This window comes from Lissotriton vulgaris, chromosome 4_1, assembly GCF_964263255.1.
Source record: "Lissotriton vulgaris chromosome 4_1, aLisVul1.2, whole genome shotgun sequence".
NCBI lineage: Eukaryota > Metazoa > Chordata > Amphibia > Caudata > Salamandridae > Lissotriton > Lissotriton vulgaris.
Genome location: NC_141691.1, coordinates 1,272,643,821 through 1,272,664,057, shown reverse-complemented (window position 1 = coordinate 1,272,664,057; position 20,237 = coordinate 1,272,643,821).

The window sequence follows — 20,237 nt, the reverse complement described above, 5'->3', positions numbered from 1 at the left end:
ACGATCGTTTTGCAGCCTGCTCTTGCGAAAGTCGTTTTTCTGTGGCCAGGATTTCACATTCAAGAACATTTGCTGCTCGCGAGATGATATGCTCCAAGGTCCCTGAAACTGAACCGCCCACACTACCTTGTGCAATCATCCTCCCATTTCTCAAATGTAACGCCATTTATACCCTCAAAATATGGTGTTAACTAGTAAGTCAAGAGTGGCAAGCTACCTTAATTGCATCAACAATTGGAGATGTGGAGCTGGGAGTGACTATACCGCGTCACAAATCAGCTGCACTCTTCACGCTGCCCCTATTTGACAAGCAAAGTTTTAACCCTGATACAAAAACACGAACAGTGTTCAGCCAGTCCGTAATTTACAGCCCAATAACAAGAAAGTATTACTATGCAGGGTCACCGGAGAAAGGTGGGAGCCCGTCCCGGCCACGTTTGGCCACAGACGGTCCAGCCCTTGTCCCGGGCTTCTCCCGGCGCGTCCCGCGCGGGTTCCAGCGACGCGGGGGCTGTGCGCAGTTTTACAGCGCCTCCGGGCGCGGGCAATGACGTGGGCGGCTCTCGCTGCTAGTGAGCCTGGGAAATGTAGTCTCTCTGCGGCCGCTGCGGTGGAAAATGCGGCGGCAGGAGAGCTACAGGGCAGTCACGAGCAGTGAAGTTGTCAGCCAGCCAGCAGGTAAAGAAAACAGCAATGCCCCACAAAGCAGCAACAGCACCCGCTCCCCCGGGGCTGTGCGCGGTTTTACAGCGCCTCCGGGCACGGGCCATGACGTGGGCGGCTCCCGGCACTAGTGAGCCTGGGAAATGTAGTCTCTCGGCGGCCGCGGCAGTGGAACATGCGGCGGCAGGAGAGCTACAGGGCAGTCACGAGCAGTTAAGTTGTCAGCCAGTCAGCAGGTAAAGAAAACAGCAATGCCCCCACAAAGCAGCACCAGCACACCATGAATGCACATATTTGAAAGTGTACTGTGTCTGATAATGAGAAAAATGTAAGTTAGTGAAATAAAGCCTTTGCCTAGGATCACATATTTTGGTCGAGCAGGGAAGCCAGTAATGAACACAGATATTCCAGTTTCTCCCTGTGCAATTCAGCCACTTCATCAGTATCTCTCTATTCCATTGAAGCTTAATGTTTTGTCTTTAATTCTTGGAGGATGAAATCAACGTCTGAGTGATAGGAAGGGTCCACATTGTATTTTTGGCAGTTTAACTTCGCACAAAACTTACTTGGCCATAAGCATAAGCGATCTTCACAATAGAAACAGATTCCGTTAATATCTTTTTCAGCTCAGAGATTTGCCTGGATTCACAGTATGATGGTGCCAGGCAACGATTCAAGCCTGGCTCCCCTTGATGCATGCCCACTAGGCCACTTTGCCTGCTGTGAAAGATTGGGTAATTTCTGGCTCCAGTCTCCAAGAGAACCTTGAACTGACCAGGGAGCAGAGAGGGAAAAAGGAGAAGTTGATGTAAAGGGGGCAGTATAATAAAAAAAATGTTGAGGCAAAAGAAGGTGAGAGGCTGGGCTGGAAGAAGTAAGGAGTCAATTCAATTCAATTAAGCTTTATTCGACTTTAAGTTGCAAGGTCATAGAAGCATACATCCTTTCAAATATGTACAGTAAAATAAGTCTATACAATTAAAATAGAATTAAAATTACAGTATTACAGTATAAAAAATGGGGAAGACTCAGGTAGTTATTGAAGATATCACTCCGCGCTGTTCAACCGTTTAAAATATTTATAATTTCATTATATAGATCTTTGCACTCATTGATGAGATTTCTGTGCATTTGGAAATAAATACGACCTAGTTAGGATATTCCTTCCATTAGGGTTATTGCAACTTATAATACTTAATTGGAACACTTTATTGCAAATAGCTTAAAAATTAAGTATGACAAATGACTCAAGGTATTAGGGAGCAAAGCTCCTTTAACAAGAGAAAGACATAGTAACCCACAGATATAAAGATGCCTTAAAACTCTTAGTCCCTCTTACTCATTCTAAGTTATTTCTGTGACGGACAATACATTTCAGAAGGCTGGCAATTATAATAACGAGTTTTTCGCCCTCCAGAAAATGTAAGAAGAGGAATGCAGGGCGACATCTTCTGAACCCCATTGACTTTAACAATGATAGAAGCTCCTTTGTTCTAAACTCACTATAAAACTTGCAAAAAAGAATAATGTGTATTGTAGTTTGGTTAGAAGTGTCGTCACACGGGCAGGGGGGAAGATCTTTTGCCCAATTATTTTTTGTTGGGAAGGCAACTAATCGATGGAAAAAATGTAACCTAAACCTTACCAAAAGAAAGCGTTCATAGCTGGTGGTATTATAGATAAGGTAAGGTTGAATGTCAAATGTAGTTTGGATGCCCAAAGTGTATCTACCCGATGGTTTCATAACTTCACTCATAGTGCGGAGTTCTTCGAAGTGGTTTAGGCATTTTGCCTGGAAGTCTTTCCTTGTTACCTCATGAACTAAGAGAGGATAGTGATAAAGTTTTTCCCATCCTATGTCAAACAATTTTTTTTTTACACGTAATAGCCACCTAGATTTGTGAGAGTTCTCCATGGCCATACAGTCTGAAATTATCATTTGTGAGAGTGTGGCTTTAACTGATGACCAAATACGACGCCACAATAAGAGTGGTTGGATTCTCACTATACCAGACACGTGGGAGAGTCCCATCTCTATGTGACATGAAAAAGTGTCCGTACTCTTTGGAACCGATAAGAGGTACCTTAGGAAAATGTTTTCAACCCTCTGTAGGGCGTCTGTTACTACATGGCCCCAAACACCTGCCCCATACATTGCCACCGAGAGACATTTGGCTTTGTAGATCTTAGCCAATTCCATTGGAGGTCTCTTCCCCAGTTTCCGTGAAAAATTGACAAGGGCTGCTGTTGTTCTAATCAAAAGGAGTTTCCTGGTTTCAATTGCGAGTTTCCAAGTAAGTTTGTCATCAATCATTACTCCCAGGTAGGGGTATTTTTGTGTGGTTGCTAGTTTTTCCTGGTTTAAATATATACTCCTACTTTTACGTTTATGTCCTATCCCTGCCTTCATGACAAATGTTTTTCCGATGTTGATATTTAGGCCCAGACTTCCCATGAAGGCGGAATATCTATTCAGTGCCCTTTGAAGTTCAAGGGGGGTACGGGCTAGTATCATTGCGTTGTCCTCGTAGAGCAACGCGGGGATCGGGCGGTTGTTTACTATCAGAAGGTCCTGGCACTCCTTAAGCATTTCCTTCTCCAGACCGTTGGTGTAAAGTGTGAAGAGGAAGGGGGCCAGGACGCAGCCTTGCCTGACACCCCTCTCCACTTTGAACGATGCGGTTAACTCTCCCCCAAGCCCCTACCTCACCCTTGCAGGCGCATCTGAATACAATTCCAGGTTCGATTGGACCCCCATCTCAGCAAGGACAGACCACAGTTTGGCGTGACAAACGCGGTCAAACGCTGCTGATAAGTCCACGTAGACCATATAGAGAGCTCCTCCTTTGATATTAACATATTTATCTATCAAAAGTGATAGGTTGAGGGCTGGGTCGATGGTCCCCAGTCCCTCGCGGAACCCGTATTAGAGATCTGATATAACCCTGTCCTCCTCCGCCCATTCTTGTAGGTAGTCAAGGATTACACGGCCCGCCACTTTGCCAAGGGAGTCTAAGAGGGAGATAGGACGATAACAAGTTACCAACCCCCGGTCCCCTTTTTTGAAAATAGGGACCAACATTGACTTGGACCATGACTCCATGAGACCTACCACACATGATGCGTTCAAAACCCTAGTCAAGAGAGGAGCCCAGAGTTCCATCTGAGCTTTGAAAAAATCTACAGGCACCCCATCTGGGCCTGGGGCCTTCCCACTCTTACTTACTTTCAAGGCTTGAACCACCTGATCTACTGTAAATGCCAAATTAATGGGATAAGGGGTGGAAGCCTGAACGTAGGGTTTTGCTTCGTGGGTGTTTACGACCTCAGTCGCACTAGAAAAGATCTTAGAGAAGTGCTCTACCCATTCTTTTTCATCAATGGCTACCTCTAATCTTGGTAAATCTGCATCATTGTTCAAAAAAGGGACTTGACTACTAACCAGAAGGCGGCACTGTTTTTATGTGTGCAGCTCTCATGAAGTTGGTCCCAGAGTTGCTGTTATAACTCGGTTTTTCTAGTCTTTATTGCGGAATTATATATTTTTCTTAAACTAGTGATCTCGTGAGGGACCCTGTCTATCTTCCGCAAGGCCTGTTTCAGCTTTGAATAGGCTACCGTGCAACTGTGGTGAAACCAACCCTTCCTCTTCCTTGCTGATCGATTAACTTTTACCCACAGTGCTTTGTTTATTGCTTTTACCACCTCACCGAAGTTAGCAATAACCTCAGCGTCTGGTGTATCCGAGTCCAAACATTTCTGGATGGGAAGGATGGTGTTTGCTATCACTGTTTTAGTGGTTTCTACAGGGTCAATCTTTCCCCATTTTAGCGAATATCCATTAAGCCTCGTCAATGACAAGTTGTTTTGTGTTAAGGTTCTAGCAAGCCTAAAATTAAAGTTTTGTGCCATCGGCAAACCAACGCTAAGGGGGTAATGGTCGCTCAGCGCGGTTGTGTGTATGGTTAGTAGTGTGTCTGTGTTCCTTAGTCCGTTGGAAACAAGAATATGGTCAATGGAACTTTGAAAGCCCCGCCCATGAAAAGTGGCAGCCATCACTGTATCTGTGGTAGTGGGTTTATTTGCTATTGCCAGGTCTAGCTCAAACATGATTTCGTTTAGACGGCTACCTAGAGTCGTGTGTCTAAAATGTAGAATTGGGTTATTACTCTCATCATGGATGCCACAGGTGTTTCTGTTACTGTCCTGGCATGGATCCAAGTTAAAGTCAGCACCCCAGATAGTTATAACTTTTGTTGGTATCCTCCTTCTTTTAGATAATAGTAATGAGCCAATAGGAGTTAATAAGCTCGCTGATTCACCCTCCGAAAGATTGTTATAGAAATTTACCAAGAGGAAGTTATCTGTTTTATTTAGACGGATGTCAAGGAACTGGAAGTTGGGTTCCAATTTAATGGGTTTTATATCAAGTGCATGTAGCAAATTTGAAATGTAGGTCGTTAAGCCTCCCCTTGCTCTCCCTGAGGCACTTCTTTGGGCTGGTGAGAAGTAGGTTTTATAGCCTTCCACATGGTACTCTTCTACGGCCCAGGTCTCCTGGAAGCATAATATTTTAAACCTATAGGTAAAGTCAAGCCAAACATCATTTGTTATTTTAGAGCGCTATCCTGCAATATTCCAGAATAAAACATCCAGTTGAGAATTATTTCCCTCGCTGTTACACCCCTCGATAGCTGATGGTAATATTTGAGCTAGTTCTGCATTAAGTGAATTTGATAACCCCAGAAGAGGGGGCAACAGATGGTGGCATGTGTCCCTCTCCGGAGGGTCTGCATCTTGTTCTGGTGCATATATGGCCTTGGGATCATCAATACTCGGTTTTAAAGGGGCATTGACTTCTTTTCTACTGGGTCCCGTGACCCCGTCCGATAAGTCTAAGTCATGCTCTGATGCTTGTACCGGCTTAGGATATCCTATGCTTTTTTCAAAAGGGACTTTGGGATGATTACTAGTGTATGTTCCCCTAGGGTTGGTGTCTATAGTTCTCTTCAAATCCTTTGGTGAAGCGAGTCAGTCTACTCCCTCCAACTCTGAAAGGGGGACAAAACGGTTATAGGTTGGGATATTGAAGGTGTGCCCTTGCATGTTAAATAAAGGTGGACCTCGGGGAATCAGGGGGTTACTCAACTGAGCCCTGGGTTAGAAGTATGTCAAATCATACGGTATGATTCCATTAGTCCCCTTTTCTTGAAACCAGTCGGTGATGTGGGAAACTGCCCTGTGATCTCTGAAATTGATAATGATTAGATCTCCCTGGATATTTTTTGAACTGCGTCCCACCCAATCTACCCGTCGTACATTAAGGATCTCTCCATTAATGTTTGGGGGTAGTGGTCTATTTTGTCATAGCCAAAATACGACTTTATTCTTTAGTTGGTGGTAACCTTCTTTCGCCCCATTCTCTAAAACTGGTACCCTTGCTAGTATCACAGCAAATGGGGCTGCTTCTGGTGGTAGGTCTATTTGTACCTTTTTTTCCCCATTCATCCGACCCGAGGGAGGGGTTATAGACGTGTTAATGTGGTAGGGCTTTGGAGCACTAAGTTGTACTCCAACTTCTATCTCTGTTCTTTGTCCCTGTTGTCTCTTTCTGCCTCTGTGCCTTGGTGTTGGCAGGGGGAGGATCTCTTTCGCTGCCTTTCTTAGTTGGGGGCCTGCCGTGTGTATGTTTGATTTAGTACGAATGGCACATGACAAGTGTGTTGTGCTAGGTGTTGAAAGTTTCTTAATTAGGCCAGTGTTGTTTCCTAACGCTTTTTCTAGTGTCCCCAGTTGTTCCGCTACCCTCTTCATTCTCTCAATTAGTGGGAGTAATAATGATCTCAGCAATTGCTCTATGTTTCCCAGTAGGTCCTTAATTGGCATGTCTGTCGCCAAATTTTGTTCGGGTTGGACAGATCTAGATGTTACATGTGAATCTTTTGATGGGCCCATCTGGTTTTGTGATGTTTTACCACAGTTACTGTGAGAACTCCCCCCCCCCTTCCTTTTTTTCGGCGGAGGTCCTTGGGCTGATCTTTTATTTGTGGGCTCCTATAGAACAACCACAGCTAAGGTAGAGTTGGAGGGGGAGCTAGAAGAATCCATACGTTGGTTAGTGTGTGTGTTAATTGAGAGTGACCTATCTTGCAAGAGTCGGGGAATGCTGCTGTCACTTGAAGAGTTGTAGACTGAGCAATCTACTTCTGGTGTAGTTGCCTACTGTATAGAGCCCAGAGATGAACGCTAGTTGCTGAGATGTTCTGCAGACAAGCGTCTTTCCGCTAGAACTATCTCCCTTTCTAGGACTGAGGTTGCTCTGGTAATAAAATTATCCAGAGTCCCTCTGACTGACCCTCCCACTAGCGAGGGTCTACCCTTAGAAAGGCGGGAGGACATGTTAATTATCTAGTCAATGAGCACAGATGGACACTCCAAAGACTAACAGGCTAACAGACAGTGCTGTGCTTGAAGACACAATGAAAGGTATCTAAGAAATAGCACCAGGTTATCGATAAATTGTCTTACTGTAGAGTCCAAGTCATGTGTCCAAAGGAGTCTGAGTAAGAGAGTGGGCCCAGCTCAGCCCGGCACCCACCCGCAAGAGTCCCGCGACGCGGGAGTAGCACCGTTCTTTTAAAGCGCCTTCCGGGCGCGTCAGGGGGCGGGGTTGTGCCGTAGAGGTTCCTGGGGGTTGTGGTCCCCCCGCTCAGCGGCCGCGATGTTCCTAGCGGCAGCGGGGGGGACCGACAAGCAAGAAGGTGACTGGCGAGATTCAGGACTTGGATTAGGCACCCAAAACAGTTTCCACAGCAGCAGGTAGAAGTAAAAGCCACCCGCTCCAACGAAGGAGCAACGTTCTTTTGAAGCACCTTCCGGGCGCCTCAGTGGACGGGGTCGTGCCGTAGAGGTTCCTAGGGGTTGTGGTCCCCCCACTCAGCGGCCGTGATGTTCCTAGCGGCAGCGGGGGGGACCGACAAGCAAGAAGATGACTGGCGAGATTCAGGACTTGGATTAGGCACCCAAAACAGTTTCCACAGCAGCAGGTAAGAGTAAAAGCCACCCGCTCCACCGAAGGAGCAACGTTCTTTTAAAGCGCCTTCCGGGCGCCTCAGTGGACGGGGTCGTGCCGTAGAGGTTCCTAGGGGTTGTGGTCCCCCCACTCAGCGGCCGTGATGTTCCTAGCGGCAGCGGGGGGGACCGACAAGCAAGAAGATGACTGGCGAGATTCAGGACTTCGATTAGGCACCCAAAACAGTTTCCACAGCAGCAGGTAAGAGTAAAAGCCACCCGCTCCACCGAAGGAGCAACGTTCTTTTAAAGCGCCTTCCGGGCGCGTCAGTGGGCGGGGTCGTGCCGTAGAGGTTCCTGGGGGTTGTGGTCCCCCCGCTCAGCTGCCAGGATGTTCCTAGCGGCAGCGGGGGGGACGGACAAGCAAGAAAGTGACTGGCGAGATTCAGGACTTGGATTAGGCACCCAAAACAGTTTCCACAGCAGCAGGTAAGAGTAAAAGCCACCCGCTCCACCGAAGGAGCAACGTTCTTTTAAAGCGCCTTCCGGGCGCGTCAGTGGGTGGGGTCGTGCCGTAGAGGTTCCTGTGGGTTGTGGTCCCCCCGCTCAGCTGCCAGGATGTTCCTAGCGGCAGCGGGGGAGACCGACAAGCAAGAAAGTGACTGGCGAGATTCAGGACTTGGATTAGGCACCCAAAAAAGTTTCCACACCAGCATGTAAGAGTAAAAGCCACCCGCTCCACCGAAGGAGCAACGTTCTTTTAAAGGGCCTTCTGGGCGCGTCAGTGGGCGGGGTCGTGCGGTAGAGGTTCCTGGGGGTTGTGGTCCCCCCGCTGAGCGGCCGCGATGTTCCTAGCGGCAGCGGGGGGACTGACAAGCAAGAAGGTGACTGGCGAGATTCAGGACTTGGATTAGGCACCCAAAACAGTTTCCACAGCAGCAGGTAAGAGTAAAACCCACCCGCTCCACCGAAGGAGCAATATTCTTTTAAAGCGCCTTCCGGGCGCGTCAGTGGGCGGGGTCGTGCAGTAGAGGTTCCTGGGGGTTGTGGTCCCCCCGCTCAGCGGCCGCGATGTTCCTAGCGGCAGCAGGGGGACCGACAAGCAAGAAGGTGACTGGCGAGATTCAGGACTTGGATTAGGCATCGAAAACAGTTTCCACAGCAGCAGGTAAGAGTAAAAGGCACCCCTTTAAAGGAGTCAAGCATTGAGGATAAAGATGTCTCAACACCTCACCATGGGACTACAACTGGTAGCTGGGCAAACTCTAACCCACACCCAGAACCCACATGAGGAACCTTGGAATAATATTTACCAGCAAACCTGACATCACTGCAGAAGTCAACACCATCACTGCATCCTGCTTCCACACTCTGAAGATGCTGAGGAAGATCTTCACATATATCCCTAGTAACAGAAAAAAGTTGGCTATGGGATCACCCTCTCTGATGGGTGTAATATATTGGGTTACTGTTTAGGGGGGTGAACCCCACTCAAGTAGAAACTACAATTATTTTCTGGGTGAAGTCACAAGCAAACCCTAAATTAACCTGTGCTCAACCCTTGGGTAGCTTGGATTGGAGCAGTCAGGACTAACTCAGAGGCTAACTCAGAGGCAATATGTAAAGTATTATTTGTGCACCACTACAAACAGTAACACAATGAAAACACACCACAAAAGGATCCACACCTGACTTGAAAAAAATAACACTTTTTAATACATAACAAAAGAATAAAATGACAAACATATAATCTATAAAGATTCAAGTGGAAATAGCACTAAAAAAAACCAAAGCGCAAACTGTTGAATCTGGTTGCAAAGTCACAAGTTGAGGCCGATGGCAATGGAGCGTGGGTTGGCTTCAGGAACCCAGTTACGCATGCAGAGCAAGAGTATCTCAAATTCGGGTTGTGGATCATAGCTGGGGCGATTTGTCAGTTCTGAGGGGCTGCAAATGTTCAATGCGAGGTCGTGCATTGTCACAGAGGATCCCTCCAATGAGTGCTTGATATGCGAAGTATGGCATCAAGTATGCGTTGTGCAGTTGAGGAGACAAGTTGGTTCCTAGGAGCTGCTAGGCCTCAATGCGAGAACCTGCATTGTCATTGAGGCTGCCGTCAATAAAAAATTTGCAATGAGAAGGCTTGTGTTGAGAAGCTTCGCACAATGGTGGTTCCAATGCAGGCTGCGAGTTCCATGCAAAGTCCTTGACCTGAGTGACTCTTTGTAGCAGAGGTGATCCTTGGTTTTGCTCGGGGTTCCTCTGTGCAGCAGAGGAGGTGTAGGAGTACACTCATATGACAAACAGGTTTCCAACATAGTTGACAATATGAGACAGCTTATACCAATACAAGGCCATTTCAAGTGCAACAGCTGTGTTGCGTGCGACACAACGAATAACATCAAAACGTTTGAAATCAATGGCAAGAAAATGCTAATCAAACATTTTTCAAACTGCAGAACAGCCAATGTCATTTACTGTATCCGCTGTCCGTGTAACCAAATATATATTGGTAAAACCACGCAGATGATAAAACAGAGGATCTTACAACACCAATCCCGAATCCGCTGCAAGGTGATAAATGCTCCCCTTGTCAACCATTACATCCAATGTCAACATACAGCCAAAGACATGACCTGGTGGGTCATTGAACTGGTAAAACCAACAATCAGACAAAAAAAAGTAGAGAAAATCTTGACCCTTAAGGAAAATCGATGGATCGAAACTGCTGACAGTATAAAAAATGGGATGAATTCAGCAACAGAATGGCATTCTTTGGCATGCCTTTCATAACATTCATCTATTTGTCATTGATATATAACTCAGTCTCTGCATTCTCACCAACATACACTGAGCTAAGAACACATAGACAATTTGGTGCAAACACGTCACATATGTTCTAGGTATGTTTTCTGCAACACTAATATTGTGAGCGCTTATCTAATAGCGACAGTTCAACATTGAAGTGCATATGTTATGATCTTTTTTAGAATTAGTCCTTTGTAGTAAAATATGTAATGTCTTTACAAATATTTGTTCTCTTCACAGACTATGAATGCTATTCTATACGTGTATCACTTCAATTGACGAAACTAATCAGTCGGAGTTAAGTGCGATTGACTGTATGAAATTTACAACTTCTAGAATGTGCGCGCTAAGTTACAGCGCTAGCTGGACTGGTACCCTTTGTCCGTGTTTCAACAGAATCAATAATGGCGTATTCATGTAACTTCACTACTATGCAACTTCTCAATATCTAGAATGTGCGCGCAAGACCACAGCGCCAGTATGACCAGTATTCTTTCTATATGTCTGCCTAATAATAGCGCATTCATTCCATCACGGAACTCGAATGAATAGGTAGGAACGAAATAAGGGGGAATCTATGTAACTTCACTAGCAAGTAATTCAGCCAACTAGATAGAAACGTCCTAACAAGTACACTCATGACTAATAACAAAGTAGTCAGAAGTATTTGAAACTTAAACTAATTAAACATCCATGATATCTTTATAATATGCTTATCGTTTACGTTTTAAAACGCATTACAATATGGCCGCCGCCAAATTACTCTTGTGTCTAGTATCTTAATCTCGCGAGAACAACTAATCAGCCCCAACATAAATAAGGGACTATTCAAACACGGAACATCAGCTGTTTTTTGGTGAACCTGCCGTTGCGTCCGACCCGAGAAAAATTCGAACGACTTCTCCGGATTTCCTAAGTAAGTGTCAGGCTTCGTCCGGCCAAACCCTAGCCACCCCCCGGTTCCCTTAACAGAACCGTTTTGATATAGCTCGTTGTAAACTCTATGCTAATATTATACAAGAGACAGAACCCGTCATTACTTTTAAACATTAAGACGAAGTCTCCTATTCAACTGATACCAACTTAAAGAGGGTGTCTTTGCATCATTCTTTAAAGATCACAAAATAGTGGGGTAATTTTACAAGACATCTGCTCTTCCGCCTTTCTTGGTCATAGAAGGGTGACACATCCTTAGAGTCGAATTTAACGAGATTCATCGTGTATTAATATGCCGCTAGGTAGTTCTAAAACATGCAGTTGATTTTAACTCTGTTTTCAAACAAATAGAGTAAGACCTTTTGATTTAATCTTAATAAATATTTACTCAAACGTCAGCTGATACAGAACCCCCCCTTTTCTTTCAGAACGAGAGAATCAAATTCTACTCGCAAAACACGCTTCACGCAATTCATATTAAATCCTGACTGTGTGAAAGAAATAAAAAGAACACCGAATCAACATCATCAAGTTCAAACAAAAAGGTAATCTACATCCAGAGGCAATTATCCTCTAGGAAGTGAAACATCCAATACCTTAGACTGACCCAGCTATCATTATTTCTATATAGCACCTATAGGAACTTGAAGCCATAGAATCAAGTAGAAGTCAGTTTCAATTCGACAGCTCATCACTTACCAGACTAGGAAGTGTATGCATGGACTATATGTAAGTGGTATTTAATAGTAAGGACATACTGCCAAGAAATGCCAATAAATTGTCGTTTTGATTCATAACAATGAGCTATTGCCAAGAAATGCCAATAGAATTGTTTTTTTGATGTTTACCTTCAGTCGCCACACCGACTTTTGGTAATTACCAAATATTTGTAGACAAATGTCTCTTGTTTATAAGAAAAGCCAAATGTATAAACAAAATACACATTCCAGGTTATAACCTGATATTATTATATTATGTTTTTTTCAGAGGGTCTACAACCTTTGCTTTTATTCTTTGTCCTGAAGATGGTCTTATGAAAGAAATACCAAAAGACCGAAACGTCGACTACAGTGTCTAAACCTGCATTTGATTTACTCATTGTTATTGGTTTTCTTCTATTTTAGTTGAAATCAATATTGATAAAAAAAAAATTAGCAGCTTGGACTTTGTTTGATATATTAGTGGAATATGTAATCTTCTCCCAATACATCTTCCTTTGCAATTCTGGTACCCTATTTTTAACGAATGATCAATTCTTTGTTTCTAATAAAATAACAAACATATTTTGACATCAATATACCTGGTTGTTGTATCATTACATATAATAACTCAATACTATAATGTTAGTGTGGTAACATTATCTATTCAGAACAATCATTTTCTGTTTGTCTACCGCTCATAAGTAATTCGAGCACATAATTAAGTTAAATTTAACCCGTTTAGCGCGTCGAACATTCCGCCCCAGTGCGGACGTTCGATTGCGCTAACGGGATTGGGACGTCCAACGGTCGTGCGCAGCACTAGCGAGGTAGTGCACGCGACGACCGTTGGACGTTCGCAGCTCTAAAGGGGTTAACATTAGTTGATTTTTTCACAATACAAACAAAATCTCTTGCTGGCCTAATTTACAATTCATTGCTCTGCCCAATGCCGCGAGGGTATATTGGGTTGCTCACCTCTTTACAAACGGATCCATAGAGAGGCTGGCAGTGCACTTTCAGGCCTACTTCCAAGGGTCCAGGACTAGGTTGGCACTTCTTGGAAGGTTAGCACTCACAGTTGCAGAGTCCAGGTGCTGGTTACAAGAGAAGTTAACCCTTCAGGTCACTCTAGTTGTCCTCAGTACAGGTTGCAGGTCCAGTCCTTTGCAGGTCCAGTCCTTTCCCCCAAGGCAAGAGGGCAGCAGGTCAACACGGTCACCAGTAGTCCTTCAGGGCAGTAGTCCAACAGAGTGGCAGTTCTTTCAGCAGCACTGCAGTCTTTCTTGACAGTCTTCCACAGGTCCAGAAGTGTGCTAAAGAGTTGGTGTCTGGGGTCCAATATTTATACCTGGGCCTTCCTTTGAAGTGGGAGAAGCGTATACAGGTTTCCTCTTGAGGTTCATAGGCTTCCTTCCTCCCCTGCCCAGGCTCCAGACTTCCATGCGGGTACGCATTGTTTTGTGTGGATGCAGGACACATTCTATTTAAGTGTAAATAAGGCTGAGCGCAGCTCTGCCCTCCTATTCTGGCAGTTATGTACAGTCTAGGCACACCTACGTTTTATATTGTGTGTTGCTGTCTATGAGGAATACACAAAGCCCAACTGTCAGCTACACCCAGTCATGTGACCTAGAGACAGCCTACAGGCACTAAATGGCTAAAGCAGGAAAATGCTATCTTTCTAAAAGTGACATTTTCAAAATTGTAACTTCAAATGTGACTTTACCATAATAGAGGATTTTTATTGCACTTCCAAAGACACCAAGAATGTACTGGTTACCTGTTCACATTTGGAAGCTACAGCTTATTGACTGTAATAAGGTAACTCCAATGTTATCCTATGGGAGAGGCAGGCATTGCAGTAGTGAAAAACAAATTTCGAAGTTTTTCACTATCGGTACATATAAAATTTAATAGTACCTGTCCTACACTGCACCCTGTCTTCTGAGCTGTTCCAGGCATACCTTAGGGGTAACTTATATGTATTAAAAAAGAAGGTTTGGGCCTGTCAAAAGATTTATTTGCCAGGTAAAAATGACAGTTTGAAACTGCACACACAGGCTGCAGTGGCAGTCCTGAGATGTGTTTAAAGGGCTACCTAAGTGGATGGCACAATCATTAATGCAAAGCCCTGGAGGAGCATTTAATTTACAGGCCCCGGATACACACAGTACCACTGTACTAGGGACTTACATATAAATTAAATATATCATGCTTTGTGAGAGAGCACAAGCACTTTAATACTAGTTATTAGTGGTAAAGTGCACAGAATCTAAGACCAGCAAAAAGAAGATCAGCAAAAAAGAAGGAGGAAGAAGGCAAAATGTTGGAGGGTGACCTACAGAGAGAGCCAGGTCCAACAGCGGGATCACCAAGCAAGTCACTAGAAGACAACAAACCATCCAGAATTCAGCAGCCAGACTCATTGTTATCCTATCACACATAACACACCGGACCAGGCATCATGGAACTCCACTGGCTACAGATACACAAACGTTAGCAATTCAAACTCCTCACACTCACACACACACATTCAAGGCCTCACAAAACGGAGGCCCCACCAACCTGAACAGTCACATTTCCTTTCAACAACCACCCAGGTACCTCCCCCTGCAACACTCCCACTCATTCCACGCATACACAGAGAAAAGATTAGGAGGACGGGTGATCTCTTACATCTCTGCTAAAGCAGAAAACAGCCATCCATGCCACACAAGGTGTTCTCCTCTCATTTTGAATTTGACAAGAAAATGAATACCTGATTTTCAGTTAGGCAACCTAATATAGGCATGGTTAGGCACACACACACACTGTCTCGTGGCTGGAATATATTTACAGGTGATAGGGCACATTACAAATTCACATAACATAAAAACATGATGTAAGAGTGTAGAATCAAAAAGAGAAGGTAAGATGCTTGAGGTGAGATGAAAGCTGAACAGGAGATAATTCAGGGGTTATGCAGATATAACAGGGTGCGTACAACTTATACTTTCTTTTGTGCATTTGTTGGACAACATAAACTTCATAATTGTGCACAACTGATTCTGAGCACAGCATCAGGATATATTGCCCTTAGTCCTTCTAGCTCACAGTGCACCATCTGTACCCCAAGCCTGACAATGTACCAAATGGATTGTACAACATCAGAACATGACAATCCTGACTCCCAAGGAAATCATAGAAACTGATGTAGAAACATTTGTGTTTGTTTACGTATGCATGCTCTAAACAATACACAAAAAATACACAATAAGGCATTTCAATATTTATAGAAGCATTGTGATTCTTGAGTAAAATACTTGTGCTGAAATAAACACTAGAACACTAGAAGGAAATAGAATAATGTGATCAGCATTACCAGAATGGTGAAGAAGATACTTAATTCAACCATTGTGCCCTAACAGAGAATATATGCTTGTACACAAGCACTGTTATATGTTATGCTCCTACCTAGCGCTTCCTAACCTAATGTTCCTAGGGTGCGTGTGATATAGCGCGCAGGTCACCCAGCTAGGAATTGTTTTATTAATACTCACCTGGGCCCATAATTTCATAAACCCGCACACCTTAACATCACTTGAGGTAACTCACGCTCTACTATCAGTATATTTTGAGATTTTTATACTTCTAATTCGTCTGGATCTTGAACTCAGCCTCTGTCAGAAGGACTGCTGTGCTGCCTAAAGGACTTAATGTGACTGCTTTTCTGGAAGGATTGCCTTACTGCTTGTTACCCTGCTGGCTGCTGCTTCCTGACTCTGCTGGAAGGAGAGCTGGACTCTGACATCCCCCCAAGTGATTTTCAAGTGCTTGCTGGCTTGCATGCTGTTTTCTGAAGTCTTACAGATGCAAAATACTTCCTATAATTCTGCTGATACTGCTGGACCCTGCCTGCTGTGAGTCCTACCTTTGCCTGACATGGCCCCTCCAAGTTCTGGGCCTCAGAAGTGGGGTCTGCAGCTAATTCCATTACCTACAGCTCCTGGGTCCCTGAAATCATGCTTTTGGGCTCCGTGCAACCACAAACAAGACCGTTCATACTGGCACTCCACCACTCACTTGAAAGATCAGCACAGGCCCTGGCAACATTGTCTCCTTGCACAGCAAGCATCCCTGACCATGACCGCAAAGCCCCACCTGTCATCTACAATGTCCTGCCGACTCTTCACACCTGCAGAATAATCGCTAGTGATGCTCTACTTGCGCCCAGGTACCATCCACCCCCAGCGAATGTGGCTCTTGGCTCAGCTGGAGAAGGTAAAACTTCAGCTGGATCTGTTTGGAACTGTATTCGACCCATGCTCCATCTGAGTTTGCCTGAACTTTGAATTTACCCCAGACTTAAAGTAACCTTTGCGCGTTAGTGACTTCTAGGCACGTTTTTAGTTTATTCTTTAACATTTATATGTTTGGTACCACTTATTGAATCTTGGTCATTTTGGTCTTGTTTTATTCATAGAATTACAATCTATATTTTTAAACCTGGGTGGAATCTTTTTGTGATGTATTCATTATGTTATGGAGGGTCTGCATGTTGCACACATACTTTACACAATACCTTTGTAGATAGGCCTGACTGCTCTGTGCTAAGCCACCAGTGGCTGAGCACAGGTTATCTGATTGTGTATATAGCTTACACTGTGTTGCTCAAATGTTGACCTTGAAAAATCAAAAGACAAGAGGTGTTTGGCAAAACAGGAACAGTGAGTTTAAACAAACTCTTCAGCCTTACAGAGTCGGGGTCTGAGGACTGTCTGAAAGTACTATCAATCTGAGCGCCATTATTTATATTTCTTGGAGCATCATAAAACAATTCAAAGATCTTTTTTAGGAAGAGGAATGCAGGCTTAGTAATGGAGTCATACATTACTCCCATCTGATAACAAATCGAGGTGGGTCTTGACCTTGCGTGAACACATTGAGGGCCAGTGGGTAACGTGTCGGGATGTCAGGAATGGGGAGCACATGATCACTTTGTGTGCAGTGTGTGCTGTGTCCTGATTGGCTGGGTGTTCTTAACATCACGTGGCATCTAACTTTATGGTGGTTTGGGAACATTCGCACCCCTCTGGCAATGTGTGCTTTATTGGAAACAAAAGCAATCTCCACTGTGATGATTTTGCTGCCTATCTTGAAACAAGCTTTCCTGAAGAGAATTATCCATGCAGGTTAAACATTTTAAAAGGACCCAGAATGCGAGGGGCCAGGATTATTAAAAAGGCACAATTGAGATTAATTAAGGAATGAAAAAAACATTTCTATAAAAATTCAGTGCCTGGAGGCACCTAACTAGGGAGACTAGCCAGACAGGATCTAGTTATTTAAAGAAACCTTACATGCAAGGAATTGGGTGTGGATCAAAAATACCGAGTATAGTCAGAGATTTAAAAATGCAAAGATGTTATCTAGCTTGGGAGGGCATCACCTGAGAGAGTAGGCTTGACAGTCCTAAATCAGATAAATGGCCGGCCAGAGAACCCATGCTCATGCCAAGCACTTGTAGGAGAGTTCTGGCTTCTAATTGCAGTGATAGATCTTATATACCTGAAATTTGCAGAACTGATACGGTGCTGACGCCCTTACTGACGCACTTTCTGGTGCAGGCGGCTTGACCGCATGTCCTTGGAACACGGAATGGTCAGATGGCTCAACGGTTGGTTGGCCATGCTCGACCACAAGATATAAACAAATAACATCTTGTCACGTACATATCTCTAAAAATATGTGTGAGAGCGGAACTTACGATGGGTGCTATTATTGCAAGAGGTTGTGACTTTTACTTCGTGCAAGCTATCTTTCAAAACAATATTTCAGCAAGAGTCCAAGATGTGCCAACTTTTACTGGCTGAGTCTATGTACATGTGTGTGTGTGTTGGTCTTGAAGCTGTGGAAAATTACTGTACTCTGTGATGGCCCAATTTACCTCGTTGTTTTCAGTGCAACAGAAATGCATGTTTAAAATTATTTAGGCTCAGTGGATTTTGTTAACATAAGGTGGTGGCCTTTGGCCTTTGGCTTGAGCCTACAAACCCGGGATTCAGGGGATCCGTGGGATTTCATTTGCTGATTGTATATGGTGAAAATTGGTCATTTTAGCATATTTTCAGATTTTGTCAAGTAGGGCCCACATCAGACTTTCATCCTACCAAGGTCGATAAAAATGCCCTTTCTGGTGATTAAATGGTAGACTGTGACCCTGTATCAGTGTGCCTGATCTGAGTTTTCCCTGTTTATGTTATGCTGGCTACTTGCCACCCCACCTGTGATCTGCCAATCAGTTGCCCCCAGGCCTATGTCGCAAGGCCTGCCTGATCACATATGTCTGACTCAGGGTAGATGGAGTGGTCCTGTCGGGTGATTTCAACAATTGTGATGTAATCTCGTTTTTATATACACAGTATCATTTCATACATTAACATCAACTTTTTCAATATTAACACCTGACTTAAGTGGTGGTTCCTATCAGGCCTAAGTTCATACCTCAGCCAACCAGGAAGCTAATTTCTAACAATGCAGTATGAAGCACTGGCTTAAAAAAAACTATAAATTAAGCCATGTGGCTCTTGCCAAGTGCCTTCTGTGCCGCTGTATAATACATGGGGGAATGTAAAAATCCAAGATCCCCATTAAATCCAACACAGGGGCAGGGACACTACAACTAGGCCTTAATGCGTGTATGAGTTGTTATTGGAAGCATTGACTGCAAAGGTTCCTTAAGCTCATTGATCTTGGTAAATACTTTGGGTTGGCCAGGACCTCAATCTTGTATGCAGAAATCACATCTCACCACATGGCAGGGAGTTCTCTTGGCTCCCAATATGCAAATATGCTCAGTTTAAACTCCACACTCACACATTCAAGGCTTACACAACTTAGGACCCACCTACCTGAATAACCCCATCTTCTCCCACCAACCGACCAGATGCTTCCGCTCATCAGGATTCCTACCAGCACACATTCCACACATACATGGAACCAGAGTTTGAGATTGGGTCTTCTCATACATTGCACTTAAATCATGGATCAACCTCCCACACCACAACAGAGCTTCCTCCACTCTTCTTGAATTCTGCAAGAAGCTAAAACCCTGGCTAATCACCATGCCTATAGACAGGGCTAGACACTCACACCTTTTTAGTGTCATATAGCCTCACAAGAGATAGTGCACTTTAAAAATGCACATAAAAACACAACATGATTCTGAGAAGTTAGGTGTAGTATATGATGTGGCTGTGGAGCCTTATCATAGAGTACACTCACAAATACAATAATGAGTCCAATTAGTATTGTTTACTTAATCTTATCTCAACCCTGCTTAGGTGTGTCTGTGAGCAGTAAGGCTTGTCAAAGGAACTTAGTGAAAAGCATTTAACAGCACCAAGCTATGAAATAAGAAAGTCACACACCAATAAAGAGACTCAACAACAATATCTAAAACATGGAGCGTATTTCTATGAATTTTTGCAGGCCTTGATCATCAAAATTCACCAGAGGGTTCATGAGATACAGATTTTGAAGCTTTTATCACTTTTAATTTCAACCGCAAATAAGCATTGGTCAACAAAAAGTTTGTGAACTTTTCAAAAGTTTCAAAGAGTTAGTGCAGGTACTCTGGCCCAGGTTGCGTGACCAAGTCCAGCAGGAAAAATGTCTAGGGGGCTGAAGAGGATATTTTGGACAATTATTACCTAGCCACCAGAGCATTTTTAGGCAAGTTTCAAACTTTACAGAACAACAGCCATAGACATCAATGGAGTGGTCTTGGCCTGAGGATACAAGCAAAAGAGGCGCAAAGGATGTCCTGGTTGCGATACAGTTCATGGGAGTGTTTCTGTGTTGGTCCCTCAGTCCATGGGTGGTGAGGGACTTTTTGCCCATGTAGATCGGGGTCTCTCGAAGTCCTCCACATTGCAGTGGTCAGACAGCCCATGCTGCACTACTGAACTTTTTGCACCATGCTTGGGGCGCAATCCTTATGTGGGGACTGGTGTCCCTTGAGTATAATGAATTGGACTCTGACAGCACTCCGAGGCCGGCAGACACAGGTACAATTTTTGACCTACTCAGATTTGTTTCTATGTGTGCCCAGCGACTGGTAGCAGCAAAACATCTGCG